The following is a 10,412-nucleotide window of genomic DNA, read 5'->3' as shown; positions in this document are numbered from 1 at the left end:
TTAGCAAATCTTTCTAATTGTTATGAATTTAAGTGATTTTTTTTATTGTATTATTTGATTTTGTCTCTTATTCGACATCCTATTTAACATGACATTCTTGAACAAATGCATAGTGGATGAACATTTTGTAATGCAATCCTCAATGCATTTCCCTAAATATGACACACCACTAAGGCATAGACAAACACTTTGTTGATAGGATTATTACATATGATCATATATTTTTAATTGAAAAATATATATTTTTTAATTATTAATATAAAGAAAGAAATAGTTGCGAAATGTTTTTATAATTGTTTTTCAAATATTTATTAATAAAAATATTAAAAAAATAAAAATAAAAATTTAATATTAAAAAAAAATAATTTGAATAAAATATATTTAATTGAAATTACAATTTAAAGTAAATTCAACTAGAAATGCAATGAAATACAAGCCCTTCACATACTGCTATCTATCCACAGTCAACTCAACTTGCTCAGTAAAAACTGTCTGCTTGAGTACTATCATTTTGCTGGATCCTTTTGATGCATATATGGCTTAGTAACTTGTCTAAATTGTTATGAGAAGATCCTTTTTCCTGGATTGCTCGCTTGGCAATTTCCTTCAGTTGCCCTATTCTTCTTATAATTTCATCTGCTCCCTCTGCTTTTATGAAATTCCTCACCAACAACGCTAACTCCTTTTTCCTCACCGTATTTTTCAAGTGCATCCAATTCCCCACTCTTCACAAACGAATTTCGCATTTGTTTGTTGTTCCGCAAAGAAGGGCCAGCATATCATCGGCAACCCTGCGCTTATGCTTTCCAACGTGGAGTTCCACCCACTGTGAGTTAGAAATCCCCCAACAGATTGGTGTGATAATACCTTTATCTGGGGCGCCCACTCCACCAGCAGACCTCTATCCTTTGTTTCCTCCAGGAATTCCTCGTGTAAAATGGCAGATTCACCATGAACTATATCTGGCCTGATAACCCACAAGAAGGATTGGCTGCTGGAGGCCAGTCCCCATGCAAATTCCAGGAGTTGTTCATTAGACAAAACTGTCAAGCTCCCCAAACAAACATACATGACGGAGCATGGCTTCCGAGTATCCAACCATGTGAGGCAGCTCCTTTCTTCTTTCCACATACTCAATTCATCTGGGAACCCATCCTTAGCCTTACAATGTAACGACTGAGAGAGCAGCAAAGGGCCAATGGCACAGACAGGGAAGTGAAGTGAGAGCGCCTCCAAAACTGGGCCTTCGAGCTCAACGAAAGTGTTGAGTATTAATCCATCTGCTGCTAACGTGCCCTGGGCTTGATTTATTGCATTTTGAAAGAAGAAATCCGAAGGGGCAGAAACTGGGCAGCTCCTTCAACCGCAGCGGGGGCATTCCCGGGATGCAAGTTATTATCACTTGATCAAGAGATTCCTCAGTGAGGCAGCTCTCATCTGTGAAATATGGACAATATTCTGTCTCAATATGAACCAAACATAAGCAATCTTATATTCCAGTACACAACCGAGCATATTGTTGTTAATAAAAATGAAGCTGAATACGAAGAGGTTTACAATCTGCGTTAGTAGTACATGTTCTGCACATCGTTCTTCACCGCCTCCATGTTCAATGGGTCGAGAAATATGAGAAAGACCTCATTGAAGTTTTGACAGTACCTCATGAAGCAAATTAGAAAAAACAAATTTAAGTGTATGTTTTTTTGTTTTTTTCTCCTTTTAAATAATAAAAAAGAAGTCAATACCCAACTTGGGCCCCGGTGTTTGGAATAGATTTGCAAGTAAAAGACCAATAATAAAAACCAAGTCAATACCTAATTTGGGCCCTGGTGTTTAGAATAGATTTACAAGTGAAAGAACATCCTAATTTGGGCCCTGGTGTTTAGAATAGATTTACAAGTGAAAGACCAATGTTCCTGTTCAAATTCAAGTAATTTAAATTTATCATTTAAAAGAGTTTTGACACCAAACTCTTTTTTTTAAAACATGGATATAAATTACTAAAACTTTTTGGTTTTTTATTTGTAATATTAATTTATCATTTTAAAAAAATTTGGACCCAAAAAAAATCTTTAAAAAACATTGAGATAAATTACAAAAACTTATTGGTTTTTTGTTTTTATATTTATTATTGTATATTAATGTTATATCTAATATTATATATTAATGTTAATGGATGAATTAAAGGGTTAATAAACCCTTATAAATAACAAAATACTTATATCATAATAAGTTATAAATCATGGTAATTTTAAGAATTTATAAAATTAAATTAAATAGTAATTTTATTTTAAAATATTATTATTAATTAAAAAACTAAATATATATCTATATATATATGAAATAAAAAATTATTAATTATTAAGATTTATTTTCAGTTTTATTATGGAAATTTTGAATTTATAAATAAATTCTATTATAATACTATAGATTAATATTATAGTTTACTCTTATTACATATCTATAAAAAAAAAAAAAAGAGGGTTAGCTCAAATGGTCGAGTTCCCTGATAGTACTCTCCGGTTTGAGAGGTCATCAAATCTCCTCGATGCCCTCGGGGTAGGCCTGATGGCCGTGCAGCTCTACGTGGACGTAGCGGCCACCTCCGGTGCCCCCGTGAACCACATCGAAAAAAAAATATCTACAAAAATCATGATTCCTGGTTAATTTTTTTTAATTAATCAATTTAATTAAAAGAGTAGAAAAAACATAATTTATTTTTAAGATAAATTTGAACGTTTTATTTCTGACTGCAAAAAAATATTCTGAAATATTTAAGTAGAGATTAAGTCTATACCCTAACATTTACTTAATAATTATTGATAATTAAATTAAAATTTTAGAAATAATGATGATGATAATGGAAAAAATTGTTTTCTATTTATTTTTAATATTATATATATGTTTTTTCTTTTATTAATAATTTTTGTTTCTATCCTCCATTTTATTAAATAAAATGTTTTAATTAAATAATTTTTATTTTTCTATTTGAAAAATAATTGTATTTATTTATTTGGGGAATATAGGAATATGAATTTTTTTTATCAAATTCAAATGGTATAGATGTAATAACTTATATCTTTAAAAAAATAAAAATTAATTAAAAAAAAAAATAGAAAATATATCCCTAAAAAAGATTAAAAAAAAGATAGAAATGTAGAGATATTATTAATTTAAAAAGAAAAATTTAATTTTTTGAATTTTTTTATTATATATTAATGTTAATGTAAATAGATAATTTAAATGGTTGATAAACGCTTATAAATAATAAAACACTAATATCATAATATATCTCACTTTATCTTAATTTTTAAAAATATAACAAATTAACTAAATTATAATATATTTTGAATTATTATTATTATAATTAATTTAATAAAATAATATATTAATTAAGTCTACATATTCAGAAAAAATGTAACAAGATTTTTAACCATTAAAATCTACATTTAGATTTGGTATGGAGATTCAATTAGAGGTTGCTGTAATACCATGGACCAATACCATAGTTTACTATTACAGCATCCCCAAAAAAACGCATGAGTCATGTTTATGTGATTATTCTTTTTTAATTAATCAATTTCATTAAAAAGGTAGAAAGAGCATAAATACTTTTATAATTACTACTAAGAATATTCCTAAATATTCAGTGGAGGTTAAATCCATATCTTAACTTGTACTTAACCTCTAACGATAGTAAAGAAAGAGGAATTACACAAATACTTTTTTATTTATTTTTAATATCTATTTTATGTTTTTACTTTTATTAATAAATTTTATTTCTATCTTCATTTTGATTAAATAAAATGTTGTACCTAACTATTTTTTATTTTTCTATTTAAAATATAAAATTTATTTATTTATTTTGAAAATTTTGAAATATTAAAAAAATTATCACTTCAGATCTGAGGTTTTTGTGAGAAGAGTGATTATGTTCAAATATGTCACAATTACTCATATGACCACCCAACAAGTGTAGTACATCTATGAGCCATACTCATGTAAATATGAGTAATCATGAAATATTTGAGGTTTTTGTGAGAAGAGTAATTATGTTCAAATATGTCAGGATTACTCATATGACCACCAAACAAGTGTAGTACATCTATGAGCCATACTCATGTAAATGTGAGTAATCATGAAATACTTGAAAATAAAATTTATGGCATTCAAATTGTATAAATTACCTAACTTAAATTTACAATTCCAAAAAATTGTTATAAAATTTTGAAAAAAAATAATTAAAAAAATAGAAAATATAACCATAAAAAAAATAAAGTACACAAAAAAATCTATCTTTGAATAAGTTTGTATGAAAACATAACAAAATTATTAAAAACTATTATTCTCATCACTAAATAGATTTCTTCATATTTTCTATTAAAATATACCCATAAAAAAATAAAGTACACAAAAAAAAAAGTTATCTTTGAATAAGTTTGTATAAAACCATAACAAAATTATTAAAAACTATTATTCTCATCAATAAATAGATTTCCTCATATTTTCTATTATTTGCATCTACACCTTCATAATCAATTATATAAATAAATAACTAAAATTAAATACTTTTTTCCTTACTTAACTTTTACATCTATAAGTTTCAATATCTATCTATCTATCTATATATATATATATATATATATATATATATAAAATTTAAGTTGAAAAAAAATTATAGTTCCATTATCAAATAAGTTCTTCTAAATATGTTCTGGAATCTTCATCTTCTCATGCATCAAATATTTATCTTCTCAATTGTCAAGAACTTTTATCTTTTTTACTATAATATCTCATTTATAGATGAAATTTATTGTTTCAAGTATATAATTTTTAGTTAAATTATGATTTTTAGTTCTTTCAAAATTTATTTTAAATATCCTCGATCCGGGTGTGAGCCACCTAAGGATTCGTCTAGGGATCGTTGACATGTTTAATCATATTTATGAAAGGTCTAGTGAGCAGCCTCACCCATGCCCTCACACAATTTGTCACCTTAAGTGAAGGGACAACCGCAGCCTTCAGGAGAACAACAAAATGAGGTCTAGCAGCGATTTAACATACTAGGTGGTGAGAGTTGGGGTATTCATGAACCCATTTGTCCAGTATTTAGTCTAGCTTGAAAGTCACGATGTTAGTGGTATTCAATGTTCCAGTATTGATTGGTCTCAGATAATTGTGCTCGGGTTTGAGGAGTCTTGGCTGTGGGGAGGAACCTTAGCTGTGGCTAGTCGTTGCAAGCGGATGGTGAACTCGGCCTAGTATGTCCTTATCCTGATCATTTTCCTTAGGTTGGGACTGCCATTTTCTATGTGCCTTGTGTATGGAGGGGAAAAGGCTTACTGGTGGATTGGAAACTTTCTGTGGTGGTCTATAATGGCACTCTCATTCACATTACACCGATTTCAGTTTTTTACGACACTTTATTATCCCATATGGGATTGTTTCGTATGTTCTGGGTTTTATGTAATCTGTATTCTGCATTCGGGTTATATGTGTTTGGGGGTAATATAACATGGCCAACCCTACAAAAGGGAAGGGCAAGTGCAGCTTTATCGAGCCGTGTCTATGAATTTTGTGAGAGCATCCAAGTGAATGAGAGAAGAGGGGGTGTTATTAATTCTCTGTGGAGATCTTTCAGTCGTGGAAATTTCATGTTTTCCTTTATATATGGGTTCGGGCTATTGTTGCTTGGTGTGGTGCAACGCAAGAAGGTGTCGCTCCAGTTTTACGTTCCTCTTCTTAGGCTTAGGCTTAATGTCAATTGCATGTTGCTTTCATGTCATATTGTTGCACCAAGTTTGCATAAACAATTTCTCTCTCCATCCTCTGCACTACTGGTTGGGTCATGGGCGGGTGGAGGGTTGAGGAACTAGACGAACGGTTGTTTGTCCTCTTTCACTATGGTCAAGTCTTATGCGACTGTTGGGGCCTCTAGATGTGGAGGAATTCTGAGGCTAGTAAAGGAAAGAGTAGGGGATTGACTTCAAGAAAGCCCCAAGACAGTGAGACATAAAATTTGATGCCCAAATTTATAGAGAATTGTCTAGGCCTATCATTGTGGGACTCCCGCCGAGGTGAAGCAATTGATTTCGTCTTGGGAGGAAGAATTGAACCAGCAGGCACAAATTGAGGTCCCAACAGAGGATTGGAATGGGCTGATTCTAGATCCCAATCATAACCGCGACCATCTTACTTTTTACAAGCAATCAATTCATCTCTTATGTCTTATGAAGAGCATCATCGCCAAAGCCAATATGTCCTTTCAAGCTATTTCTGCAAATTCTGACCCGGTCTTTAGGTTATTCAAAAAGAACTTCAGTTGTTCCAACTTCAAATCCAATTGCAGAATGCTCACTTTGGTCAAATTGAGCATCACAATCCTTGTTAGCCTCAAGCTGAAGTGTCAGGCTCAAGCGCAAAAGACCCCGCTCCGATGGAGTCATTAGATGGCTAAATGACAATGTTTCATATCAATTTTGATTTTGTTTTATGATGTATATGTCAATTCAAATTTCTATTTATAACTATCTGGTATGTAGATGGTTTCTAGGCATTAAGGTCTATAAGGCTATGATAGATAAACTTAGACTGTTTAAGTTTTGAATGGCATACAATACCATTGCATGGCCAAATTTCTGAAACATTTTTTTTACAATTGTAACTTGCTTGATGATTTGAAATGAACAAATAAATAAAAAAATACAACCAAACTTGCAAAATAATTTAAATATATTAATAAATTCAATATTTTAAAAAATCATGAAACATTTAAATTATACAAACGACACCATTCAAACTTATAACTATAACAAATCCTCTTCAACTTTAAATTATATTAATTAAAATTATATATAAAAAAATGTCCGCGTTGATTTATCTATTATTAAACCCACACCATCTTGATTTATCTATTAAACCCACATCACATATTAGACTTCAAACACCCGCAAAACTTAAAGTTAGGCAACTCATTGGCAAACTGGTTGTAGGATGAAAAAGTGTTATGTTTTACCGATGAGAAGGATCAAATATTCTCACTAGCCTTTTATTTTTTTACTCTAAATTTATCTGGATTACAGATTTTGTGTTAGTTTATGTTAATTGTAAATTTTGTGTTAACGTAACTGGCAATATGACCAAATCGTTACCTTTACTCCATAGTGGATGCCTTTTCTCCAGGCTACTTTGATGATGAAAATTTACTATAGGTATAAAAATCACCCATGACCTTTGAGCGGAAGATCCTTCCTATGTGAGGACACGGATATATATCCTTCAAGAATAATATATATTAGCACAGGTATATAGACATGAAATAAAGCATGAACCTACCTTTGAGGGGAAGACATCCTTCTTCTATGAGTTCAGGCATGAAGAAATAAAGCATGAACCCGCAAGCACTGGTCGTCCAGAAGGCTATTCTTGGAACACCATAATCGTTGGCAATATTTTGCAACTTCGATAAAACCCCATCCGACACTATAAAGCTGACCGGAGTAATGTCGGGACGATTGTGGAGCTTCTTCATTAACTCGCGCAAGTGAATATGAGCGTTATGTTCCATGGATTTGGCCACGTCGGTAATATCATGAGTACGGCCGTGTTGGGCAGGCAGGCCGTCGGGCACTGTTTCGAATCTTATATTCATCGAAGAATCGTCGGTCATTAGCCCACCAGTCTCTGCCAGGCGCTCCTGAACAAATTCGGTATTCACAAAAGTGATATAAAAACCGCGTGAGGACAAAACTTTGGCCAAGTTCATCAAAGGCTTTATGTGGCCCTGCAAGGGAAATGGAAATAACAGGGCATGGCGGGGGCGCTGCTCATCAACTGAAACTGATTGCCCTAATTCCATATTCTGTTAACAAAGGGAAGACTACCGAGAAGGGCTTGAATTGTGGATCGATTATAGGGATGCGCAGGTATTTATAGAGATTTTCGATGTAAATATCAATTTTAGTCGAGTCGTTAAAGTTGCGTGCAGATAAATAGATAGGAAAAACTCTTCACATAATGAATAATCCTAACACCATGGTCAAGAGTTGAATGATTCATGTGTATCTTTAAATATTAAACTCTAAATGTGTATCTTAAAATATTAAACTCTAAATATAAAACTTAGTATAATAATAAATGTAGTTGATATATTCAATAAGTTTAAATTTATTTTAACATTTATATTCTTATTTTATTTATCTTATTTTATGAAGATAGAAACAATCACTCTTACATTGACACCTCCCTATGTGTAACGACCTGCGGTTCAAAGGCATCACCACCAAGATGAAGTGCGACTTGGTTGAGTGCACAAGTTGGACAAAATGACAGAGCGGTCACTTATGCGTGCGTACAAGTGAGGAGCGAGTCACATATTTATAAAGGATGGACGAGGGCGTTCAATCTCATCAAGCCGACGATGAAGGATTGTTGATTGGGGCGTTGGTCGATGGGCCAACCAACCAAAGGAACAAACGAAGGCACCGGTTGGAGATAAACGAAGGTCGGCCAAGGGGTGGCATGACCACACAAGCAAGCATATATATTATATGCGATGTTGGTTCATTTAGCACCAACGAATTCGAACATCACAACTCGAGCAAGGAGAAGTGCAAGATAGAGGTGAAGCCACAGCAAGGTGAGGCACAGCTCTTATGCGCCCATCCTTGGGCAAGGCCACACAAAGATAACGCACAGGTCTCGGTTCTTGGGTGAGGGCGTGGGTGAAGGCGCCCATCATTTGGACAAGGAGCGTGGGTGGTGACTCGAGTGAGTCACCCGCCTGACTTGCAAAGCGAAACATGGTGCTAGTGAATGGGGACTCGGGTGAGGTTGCCTGCCCACCGTGCGAAGGTGTGAAGGGTGACTCGGGTGGGTCGTCCGCCTGTCGAAACAAAGTTCGGTTGAGGAGTCGGTTGGCAGCTCGTGTGAGGGCGCGCCCGCCCAACTCGGGCAAGGAACTTTGGTTGGCACACGAAGGTGTGGCAAGTTGTAAATTTGGCTGAGTATGAAACTTGGTGTTTCCAAGTATACTTGTAAAGCTTTGTAAACATTGTAAAGTTGAATAATATATTGTATTCGGGCAAGCTCATTGTTCAGGGAGTTGCCCCTCCCTTTATACTGTGCAATTGCGTTCTCTTGTATAATTGCTGATAATAATGATTTTGTATGGGTGTTCATTGATATAAAGGAAACATAATAATTACTTTGTTGAGAAACACAAACTAAGTAGGACAAGTGGTTAAGCGTAGTCCATGAACATAAGTATTGGTGAAAAGAAAGTGTTTAGTGGTGCCACACCTCGCCAAGTACGGTTGAAAGACTACCGTAGGCCTAGGGGTGTGATAGGTGGTATCAGAGCAGGTTCACAGTAGGTAAAGCCGATGTATAGTGAAGAGCTGATACACACCTTGACAGGTGGTATTAGAGTTGATGATCAGGAAGCTAATCAGGTTGACGATGAAGTGTTGATCCCACTGCACTGTGGCAGTTGGTATCAAAGCAAGACTGAAGACTTGGAGAAGTCTTGTAGGAAGCTAAGTGGAGCAAGTGCATACGCACTTGATAGTTGATGACAGTGGAAGCAGGTACTTGCAGGTGAAGGAAGTTGGTTTCACATACAAGTGGAACAAGGGCTGGTTCATGGTTGCAGGAAACTTGGTGAACTGAATCAAGGAGCTGATTCTATGAAGACCAAAGACTTGAAAGGAAGTTCAAGTTTTGCAGCTGACAAGTGGTATCAAGGTGATTCAGGTGAATGTGAAACAGGTTTAGCAGAGGTAAAGCTTAGTGCTTAGGCCAAACTGAACAACAAGACATGGCAGGTTTGGAAGAATGCAAAGGGAAGCTCTTGCTTACCTTATACAGGTTAAAGCGGTTGAAAGAATAGAACCCCCGGATTCGAAAGGAACTTGAAGTCTTGGAAAAGAATGTTGAAAACGAACTTCTTCAACTTGGTTAAACAATGGAGCAAGATGAAGTTGTAGATTATGCTGACAAGGAAGAGGAAGCCGTGATGAATGAGGATGTTGCAGATGTGACAACGATGGAGGATAAACTTGAGGTTGATCAAGTTGGACCAGGATCGTGCAGTTTGCAGACATGGATGGATGGGGATACTCACACGGAGGAGCCTCATGATGATGATGTAAGTACCATTGATACTTGTGTTTCATTTGAGCATTTGGGAGATGAGCCATATGCAAGGAAGGGCAAAGCCAGTTTGTGGATGCTAGGGAGCATCTTACCATGGATGTCTATGATGAGACCTTGTATGGAGAAGCAAGGATTGTTGATTGTTGCAGGACTTGTTGGTGTTGTTTGTGACCTTATGGTAGAAGCTGAAAAGGCCCGTGACAAGGGAGGAACATGATGATCATTGCGGAGGAATGGGTGAAGCTTTAGCCATATGG

The 10,412-nt window shown here is 34.4% G+C and overlaps 1 long non-coding RNA gene and 1 pseudogene across 1 annotated transcript in view; one reads left to right on the top strand and one right to left on the bottom strand.

The window, feature by feature from the left end:
• Positions 1-443: 443 nt before the first annotated feature.
• LOC149254293 (linamarin synthase 1-like) lies at positions 444-7,923 on the bottom strand (annotated as a pseudogene).
• Positions 7,881-10,412, top strand: part of LOC149254291 (uncharacterized) — a 58,015-nt gene continuing 55,483 nt past the window's right edge. Inside the window, exon 1 of the long non-coding RNA XR_016267141.1 lies at positions 7,881-7,925. This is a non-coding gene — a long non-coding RNA (uncharacterized LOC149254291). The remainder of the gene's footprint in view (positions 7,926-10,412) is intronic.

The sequence above is a fragment of the Pinus tabuliformis genome, chromosome 7, assembly GCF_031772625.1.
Source record: "Pinus tabuliformis cultivar Carrire ecotype Pingquan chromosome 7, CPIR1, whole genome shotgun sequence".
NCBI classification, from domain to species: domain Eukaryota; kingdom Viridiplantae; phylum Streptophyta; class Pinopsida; order Pinales; family Pinaceae; genus Pinus; species Pinus tabuliformis.
The sequence above is the reverse complement of the archived record's forward strand: the minus strand, read 5'-3'. Positions and strand labels throughout refer to the sequence as shown.